The sequence below is a fragment of the Vicugna pacos genome, chromosome 3 (genome assembly GCF_048564905.1).
Source record: "Vicugna pacos chromosome 3, VicPac4, whole genome shotgun sequence".
Taxonomy (NCBI): Eukaryota; Metazoa; Chordata; class Mammalia; order Artiodactyla; family Camelidae; genus Vicugna; species Vicugna pacos.
This window is the reverse complement of record NC_132989.1, coordinates 86,528,900-86,538,891: the sequence shown is the minus strand read 5'-3', so window position 1 is coordinate 86,538,891 and position 9,992 is coordinate 86,528,900. Positions and strand designations below refer to the sequence as shown.

The following is a 9,992-nucleotide window of genomic DNA, read 5'->3' as shown; positions in this document are numbered from 1 at the left end:
CTCTTCAATGCTTATGTCATTAGATTTCTGATTCTGGAGGGAAAATTATAAAGTCTCTGAGAAGCTAATTCTCACTCCACAAGCCACAGCCTTAATAGGGGTGAGGTTAATGAGTTCAATCAAAATATTGAGTAAGATTCACAGCTAAGGGAAGGCAAGAGTTGTGGGGTAAAGGACTAAACATCTCCTTAGTATTCTTTACTCCATAAAGCATTACCATCCGTGGGGTTCAAAGATCCTGGAAGTAATCTGCACACACTGGGTTTCCATAAGCAGCTTCTATTGCCTACAGGGCAACTGGCTAGAAGCCAACTGGGAAAATTTCAAGTTACTGCAGAGATTGGCAAATACTGGGAACCTGTTAGATAGCTTGAATACCTGTGATTCATACCTGTCTTCTCAGAATATGGAAAAGTCAAGCCACAAATGAAGAGAAATTTGATGTAATATCATCTGATGCTAGCTGGTATCGGTTACCAACCAACAGCATAGAAATATATGCCTTGTCAGGAAAAGCCTTAGTGCTTGATAACTGTCTATGGAAATTCATCTTGACTAAGACATGTTCTTCCATATATATATATGTTCCAAGAAGTGATGGGATGAATAAACTCAGGAATTTTTCTCTGAGAATCTGGGGCTCAATGGTGAGGTGGCGGTGGGGGGTGGGGGTGAGGGGGGAACTTCTCAGAGAACTAACTTTCAGTTAGCCTTGCCCAGACAGGTTCACTGATTAGACCTTTGAGGATGTTGAGAATTCCCTCTACAGGATGTGGTTTGGTGACTGGATTTTAGGTCAAAGTTCAATTTTATCCATGGTTGTGTCAACCAGTCAGTGACCTCGGGGAAATCTCTTCAGCTTGCCAGTCTTCAACTTCACTTTCTACCAGTTGTCAGTTCCGACCTGTTGGATCAGATTCTTCCTGTCTTCCCATATGAGATTCAGGTCAGTCTGTCACAAGCCTTTACCATCGACCATGTCTTCTTTGCCAAGACACTCCTCCCTTGGCCTGCCCCAGCCCTGTTTCACCCCTCCAGCTAAGGTAACACCTAGTTATAAACTAAGTGTCAAACTATTGCCTGTCTGAAGGGGAGATGCCTTTGCTTGTTGAGACACACCTTTTTCAAGCACCCTGAGGCCCAGCAGCCAGGTGGAAGAATCACTGCCACTAAATTCTTGGTGGTCCCATCAACTAGACTCATGTGTAAGGCATCCTTAAGACAACATACACACCTACAGAGGGATGAATGGATTGTACTTGCTAAATAATGTCTGAAAAAGGATTTCAGTCCTGAGAGAAGGATCTTACACAAACAGAAGTTACAATATTATTAATACCAATCTACACCCAGCTCTGTAGACACTGATTTGCTACATAAAGATCCTCTAGTTGAAGGCCAAAAGACATGAGTAATATCCTGCTAGGTAATTAATGTTCTATTCAAACTGGTGCTATTGATCAAAATGACATGAGGATGCTAAGACATGGTGAGCAGAGAGAAGTGTTTACACCCTGCTTACATCACACGGGAAAAGCATCAAGGGATGAAGAGCACAGACAGCAATGAAGTTAGAACTATAGCAAAAATGAGTCCTTCCAGAAAGGCTATTTGTGGAGGTGGCTACTACTGTGTTTAGCAAACATTTACTGAGTGCCTCTTATGTGCCCAGCACTATTCTGCACTAAACACCAAGGTAAACAAGATATAGTCCCTGCCTAGGCAAAGTTTACACTCTCATACCATGTTGTTTACATTCTGCTAAGTATCCAAATCACCTGGCTCCTTTTTAAAACTAGAGATTCCCACCCCACCACCCAGGCCCCGAATGAAAGATTCCAGGATGAGGCCTAGGAATCTCCATTTCAGAGGTGTCTCTGATAATCTGATGATTAGCCAAGTTCAGGAAAACACTGGTCTAATGAAAACAACTAAATATCTGATAATTACGGTGTCTCTTTGATCACAAATAATAATTCTCCAATTTCTCAGGGAAGTGAAGACCACTCATCTCCCACATGAAATAGCTGAAGAACCACCTCAATCTTACACTTTCGTCCCCAGTGCTTAAAACTGTGCAAAGAACATAATCAATAAACATTTGTTAAATAAACACCAAAGTAGATAAATAGGTAGAAAGAAACTTTCCTTCAAATTATTCCATTAAAAAAGTTCCTTTTTTGTTCAGAATGCAACTGCTAAGTAACATACTTTGATGTTTTCTGTAACAATCTTTTGAATCTTTCAAGCATATTCTCCTAGTAAACTCAAATCATTTTGAGGGAAAAAATGTAAGCTATAAATCAACACAAAAATAAACAAAAGGAATTCTTGAATCTTTCTGCCATTGCTACCTTCCACCACAAAGAACTTTTATTTAATGATTAGAGAAAGAGGATTTTGCTTGCCTTTTGCAGGGAATAAAGATTCCTTCACTCTCTAAATAACCAAATAAGAGATATAGTAATTTCTATCATTTTGTCTCACAATCTAATCCTGGTTAATTCCAGAATTAAGCATATATATTTTCCAGTAATTTTTTAATGTTTCCTGATTACTTCTTATTTCCTTCAAAATTATCATAATTACATTGTAAGGAGGTTGTAATGAAAGCATCCAAACTTTGTTCAGCAGAAAAATTGATGTTCTGGCACAGTTAATGGTACAATGCAAGAAACATATTTTACTTACATAGAACTTGGGGAGGGAAAGAGATGTTCAATGTGCATATAAGGTCTTTAGTGATTTTATATTTGAAATCCTTGCAACATTAAAAACTGATGTTTTGAGCTCTAGTTTGGTTCAGCTTTTAATTGGTTGAATCCATGATAAACATATAAGGCAAAAATAAAACTCTGAAAGCTTTCTTAGCCAGTATCTATTCTTGCATTTATTGCTGAAGCTATTCACTTATCATTCCTGAGAAATGGGATCAGTAACATCATTTCATTCTTCTTGGGGCAATTAAGAAGGAGCCTTTTCAGGAGCCAAGAGAGATAGCTGTCTCATGAGTTTTTTCAAGTCCCTTGTTGCTACAATTTTAGAAAAAAATGTGTTTGAGGTCACTTAGTGTTCATGGCAAAACAAAAGCATATGTCAATGGAAATGACCACGTTGCTCTATAGTGAGCAACAATTTCACCCAATCGTGACCCAAAACTCAACAGCAATGAAATTTAACTCACCTTGTGTCAGGTGAAAAGTAGAACTCTAAGGATTTTTTAAGCATTTTTGCTTGGAGCACTCACCAACCAAAGAACTATTTTGCTCATTTGGATCAGCAAGGTTGCTTTCTTACTGATTTCACAATGTTCCTCCTTAGGCGCTAAACTTGTTTCTGGATATTGTCCAGAACTATGTCTCAGGAGGCCAACCAGCTGCCAATAAAGAAGCAAAAAACTTACGTATATTAGAAAAAAAGAAATGAGTACATTTCCATATTATTTGTGTGTGTGTTTTTATGTAAGAATTAGAGACAACCAAGGAATGCCCTGTACACCAGAGAGAGCTTTGGGGACTCATGAAGTTCGGCAGTGAGGCATCTTATTACCAGATGATGTCCATTTTAGAGCACACTCAAGTTTAACCTCACTCTTTGCCCTTGCAAACTAAGTAAATTGACCTTATCTATCAATTTCTGACTGTCATCATCTCCAGCCTAGAGTGAGAACATAAACTTTGGGGACCCATAGCTCTATGGAGAAAGAACGGCCTAAAAAAAGAAAATATGGCAATATATGTACTGAAGTCAGAATGCGAGAATTTGGAAAAAACAGCAAAACATGATTTAGCACATTCTTCATCTGAACTTTTCCCTGAATAGCTCATTATCTCTACTTTGGATCTTACTGCTATTTTGTAAATTAAGAATGCGGCTCTTCAGGGTTTCCCATGAAAGATCTTTCTAAAATGTTACCATTCGTCCATTTGACATCACTTTGTAATTATGCTTCACCTTTACTGGTGGCATTATTAATGATAAATATTGTCAATCAAAACTAAATATCTCTTTGTGAATGTATCCTATCTCATGTTTCAATGCCAAATTCTAATGATTTCCCTGCTAACAAATGAGATTCGTACTGGTGCCATATCCTACATGGTAATAAGCTTCAACGACCTCAACATTCATGTTTCTCAGCTGCTTTCCTCATTTCTCTCCTTACTTTACCTTGCACACTCTCCTTTGGTGACTTTATCCACACTCACTTCACCTTGGTATATGTAGATGATTTACAATGTATGTTCTCTGCTCAGACCATTATTCCATAAAAATCAAATGCCCACTATTAGACTCTCTCCAACAAGCCACAGGGTCCCCAATCCTCCATCTCCTGTATTTCCGTATAGTATATCTGTTATGTTGCCATGACTCACTACCATAGATGTTGTGCTCTTACTCCTCACCATAGCCACATAGCCAGCCTTACCACACCCCCATCCACATCCCATCATTACAAAGTCCAATAAATTATGCCCCTTGAATATCTCAAATTTATCTCTATCCCTCTGTCTTTGCTGCCACTATTCTAGACACTTCTCATCTCTTTCCTAGGAGCCTCCTATATCTCCACTTTGGACTTAATCTGCCTTTCTATGTCCTCTGCACTGCTGCCAGAGTTTTCCTTTGAAAGGAAAATCCGATCATATTACCCTATTCATTAACTATCTCTGATAGATAAAATGTACCTAATGATTCAATCTCCTTCAGCCTTTTTAGACTTACCTCCTACCACTCACTGCCCTAAGCCACGTGCTCTAACAATGTGAAACTGCTTGTACATCTCAGAATGTACAATGCAGTTTCATATCCTTGCCCTTGAACAAGTTTAGATGCCCCCTCTTCCTAATCATGAACTCCTCCTCTATCTCACATCACATTCTTGCTCTGAGCTTAGAGATGGAGGAGAATCACCTCCTCCCTGAACTCTACTTACCATCTTGTCAAATAACATTAAACATTCCCTCCTTAGTACTCCATTAGATTAATCATAAGCATAATAGGCACTGTATTATTCAATGAACTCAGCCAAGAAAATGTACTGAGTGCCTAGTATGTGTCAGGCACTGTACTAGGTGCTAGAGGTACAATGGTGAGCAAAACAGAGAATAAATCTGCCTTTGAGAAGCTTAGCTCCCAGTGAGAGAGACAGATAGTCAAACATCAGTTACAATCTGATGATACTGCCTTGCATTTGTTTGTATATCTGTCTCAATTGTCATGTGTTTCTCCCACTAGATTGAAAGCTTCTTGAAGTCAGGAACTATGATTCATGTACTTCTAAATTCCTAGATTCTCACACTATGGCAGGAGTATAATAAAACACTCAAAGATTTGTTTTAAGTGAATAAGTAAATTAAGCCTGAATCTATGGCAGATTGTTATAGAGTAATAATTTGCTCTTATAGAAAAGACTCACCCCAACTCTTCACCTCCCTGCATGTTTGAATCCAGCATTTACTATAATTTCAGTGACAGGGAGCTCCCAACTTAGCTTGTCTAATGTTTCTGCAATACTATTTATTAGGTATTTCTTACTTATATTAAATTGAAGTCTGTTTCCTTATGTCTTTCATGTTAGTTCTTAATTCTATCCCTGGAGAACATACAGGATGAGTCTCTGTATGAGTCCCTCATTCAGACATAACATTCAAATATTTGAAGACAATTGTATTCCTTCTTTTCTCCAGCCATAACATCCCTAGTGCTTTCAATCATTTCTTTCTCTAGGATTTTAAGTTTCTCCTCTGATGTGGACATCTAACTTTCCTTGGCATGTATGACATTCTGGTTGTGTCTTTTTACCTCTTTTTTAAAGAATAAGAAGCAGTTTGAAAGATCTGTTAAGATTTTTCTAAAGTTTATTAGGCATCTGGGGATCATTCAGCAACCGGGTTTGGAAGTAGGGAGTGGGGTACACCATTACTGCAAGAAAAAAAAATTGTTTAAAGAACAGGCATGGATTAAGTTGCTATAAATTTCCCCTGAGAAGCTAGGTGTCTCAGTGGTTCTGAAAGTAGGTGTCAGATATTGGGAAATATTTTGTACTAAAGGAATACCTCTCAAATACAACTGTAATATTCTTACGGGCAGAGTCTGCATGTTAGTCTGGTCTTCAGGTCATTTCAAGTGATCAGAAAATCCAGCATTAATATGCATGTGAGGATACAGATGCAGCACATGCCAACCTGAAGTTCTTTCAAGATGATTCTTCAGAAGTAGGATGAAAATTGAAGGCTTTGCTCTGACGAGATGCAGTAAAGGTGGCGGGGGAACTAGAAAACATCTCAAAAGATCATGAGAGACCTACAGTAGACTTTGAAGTGAACAGTCTTGTTCAAAGTGCCATTAGTGACAAAGATAGACTTGTGGTACTAAGATTATGTCTGTTAGCTCAGCGTAGGGATGCACTGGCATTAAAGCAACTCTAACAGCCCTCTTTGTAGGTTCTGCCAAGATTCAAGCCAGTCAAATTGCATATAGAGCCACTGAAGTCCCTCTGAAGATGATTTAATATCTGAATATACCATCTCAGCATAGTAAATGTGCCAACTTCTTTTTTATCTTTGAATATGTTACTGCTTGGTTTGGAAAGTTCTTCCATTTATCTTTTGTGAATTCAGTTCATCCTTTGAGATATAATCCAAATACAGCCCTGTAGGTGCTGAGACTGGGGAGGATTTGATGACAAGACAGAGGATTCAATAGCCAGAAGAGCCAAAAGCCAGTAGCAGATATGCCCCAGAAGCTACCCAGAGTCAAAATTATAAAGGCCAAAGTTGCCACCAACTTCAAAGGAAATCACATGGCCAGACATAGGAGACAAATCTAAAAAGATTAGAGCAAGGGGGATATAGTGAGCAGTGATGAAACAAAGAATTAAGAGCATGGTAGAAGCAAATGGGTGGGCCAAGATGGCTACCTCTAAAGGGGCTTGAAAACTCTGCACTTACTCTTAATGAGAATGGGCTTCACGGTTGGCTGTATACAAAGGCAGAGCATCAAGATAAATTCTGTACATTATTTCTATCTTTACATGTTTGTCTCTCATACAGGGGACCATAAACAATAAAGGCAATAAACGCCTTAAGAAAATGCCTTTTCTTTATGTTTTTCTCGGTAGTTTCAAGGAGAGAAATACAGTATCAGTGAGCCTGGTCATGCCACACCACACTGACTGTGAATAGGCGAGTATCATTTAATTACAACCTGAAGGGTCCCTAAAGGTTGTCTATTCTGACTCTTTTATGATGGAGATGACGATGACTGATCTTCTACCCCTTTGACCTTAAGCAATTCTTTATCACTATCTAGTAATTCATTATACGCTGTCTGCAAGAGTCTGATGTTAACTCTTCTTCTTTAATTCTTTATGTCTTAATTCCCAAATCCAGTTGTTATCTTCTTGTGGGTAGTGCTTATATGTGAGTTTATTTTGGTCTGCAGTTCATTCCAAGTGACCAGAAAATCTTGCATTGATTTGCATGAGTCTTTTTGTTCAAAATATATTTTGGAGGCAGAAATAGAAGAAGCAAAGCATGAAAGTTGATTTTTTTTAAAACTATGAATTCAACTTAGGGAATTCAACTTAGGGAAGCATCAAATTTTTTTATGAATTCTATTTGTTTCTTCTAGAATTGATTGCTTTTATGAATGAGAAAAATGTAAAAAGTTGATTGTTTTCATAGTTTAATGTAGGACAAAAGCTTTGGACGAGGCAAAACGCTCCAGGAGATTTTCATACACTTTTCCCCAAACTTTAATTACTGAAAAATTGATTTTTGGAAATATGTCTGTGACAATATACCATTACTAGTATGACGTGTGTGGGTGTGTACTTATAACTACCTTAGTTTGCTATTATCCTATCTGATCATTTCAACCATTTAATTTCATTAGTGGTACAAATTAATTCTACAAGAAACCCAATCTCCCAGCGGCTCTGGCCAGGAAAGAGGAGCCGCCCGTGTCATTTCGGCTGGCAGCAGTGGCAGGAGTGGAGGCTGTACGACCACCTGGGTTTGTGAAATAGCCACAGACATTTGTGACTCCAATGGGCATGACTGTAAAGGAGACCCAAGGAGCAATAACAAGTTAGATGCCGATTACCCACTTCAAGTCCTTCACGGCCGAGTCTGTTCATTACCAACAGAGTACTGTGCTTACACACCTGATGCTGCTAAATGTAGACAATGGTTTGACAAGAATTTTCCAAATGAGTTTGCAAAACCTACTGTAGAAAATTCACCCAAACAAGAAGCTGGAATTAGTGAGGGTCAAGGAACAGCAGGGGAAGAGGAAAAGAAGAGAAAACAAAAGAGAAGTGGGAGGGGTCAAATAAAACAAAAACAGAAGACTGTACCCCAAAAGGTTATGACAGCCAAAATTCCCAGAGCAAAGAAGAAATATGTAACATGAATGTGTGGCCTTGCAACTTTTGAAACTGATCTTAAAGAAGCACAAAGGTTTTTGCTCAGAAATTCTCCTGTGGTGCCTCAGTAGCAGGGGAGGATGAAATCATCATTAGGGAGACTTTACAGATGACATAATTGATGCCATTCAGGTAAAACGGCCAGAGGTGGATGATGATAGCATCGAAGACTTTGGAGAAGTGAAGAAGTGATTCTGAAAATTTGTCTGTATTCAATAGTCTGAACTGATTATTGATATGGCCAAAGAGAGAGAGGCCTTAAAAAAAAAAATTATCCTACAGTAAAGCTGTAGCCTACCCTTACCCTTGGCATGTTCTCTACAAGTAGCTGCTTATTTTTTGTTTCTGTTTTTTATTGCCAAAGTCTAATAATTAAACAGGGGACACTGTCATGCTTATGCATGAAACAGAATTTGTCAAAAAAAATTTTTTTGGTCACTTGGTTAAAAAAGAAAACTGAAACTTAATCATTCAGTAGCTGGTATCTCTTTTTTGTTCTGCAGCAAACACTGAGACAAAGTTACTATGACCAAAACAAAAGTAAACAGAAGTTGTGATTACTGGGGGGAAAAGAAGGTGTCTTCTTATTAAAAAAACAAAAAACAAAAAAAAACACCATTTTAACAAGAAGTAAGGCCACCAGTGTACATTTATGGCTCTGGCGTGGGCAGGAAAATGAACTAAGTGACCTCCTTCCATCATTTCCAGCCCTATGACTCTATCAGCAAAAGGCTTTCAGAGTCATGTGATAGCATAAGCCAAGACTGCTGGTAGTTTCAAAGTCTTTCAACTATTTTCCCAGGAGTTTTATCCTCTCTGGGTAATAAGCTTCATTTCAGAAATATGGGAGGTGAGCATGATGAAGCAAAGAGGCATCCCTCTGGATCAGCTTGGAAGGCCACGTGTGCATGTGCAGTTACAAAGCAGTCACACCCTGTAAGTGCTAATGAACATTCACATCGTGACTCAGTCCAGGTATTCACCTAATAATCAAGTTCAGGCTCAGGAAACAAAGCCAAATTTCAGCCAACCTAGATTCTCACTTTGGCAGTCACTTGACAAGTTTGGCCGACTGTGTTTTATAAAACCCCAAACAGTAAGTTTTTACTGGATTCTAATTTCATTGTATAATCTCCTTTTGTTCACACAAGCAACACGTGATTCAAGGAGGGGAAAAGCTAATTACATTTTGACTAAAAAGAACTTTGACCTTGTCTACCTATGGCAAGAAGTTTCAAACATAATATATTTATAACCCTCCCACTCCCATTCCTGGCCTTAATTCAGTTTGGGTTCTATATACAACTAGAAATAAAAATGAAAGGGAAAAACCTGGGCGTGAATAATATTATAGCGTTAGACTTATGGCAATCCAAAAATATAAAAGAAATTCACAAACATATTTCATATGCTCTTCTGACAAATTAAAGACCCAGGCTAATGTTTGTGGAAAAATACATTCTATTATTTCCTAAGATGCCCCACCAGGTCCCCCAGGAAATCCACAAATTATTACATCCTGAGAGGCCTTTTGATAATTCTTGATCGTCTTGTTTGGCTC

At 38.4% G+C, this 9,992-nt stretch overlaps 1 pseudogene; it reads left to right on the top strand.

Annotated features, from left to right (window-relative positions):
- The first annotated feature begins 977 nt into the window (after nucleotides 1-977).
- LOC102537823 (density-regulated protein pseudogene) lies at nucleotides 978-8,623 on the top strand (annotated as a pseudogene).
- Nucleotides 8,624-9,992: the final 1,369 nt, after the last annotated feature.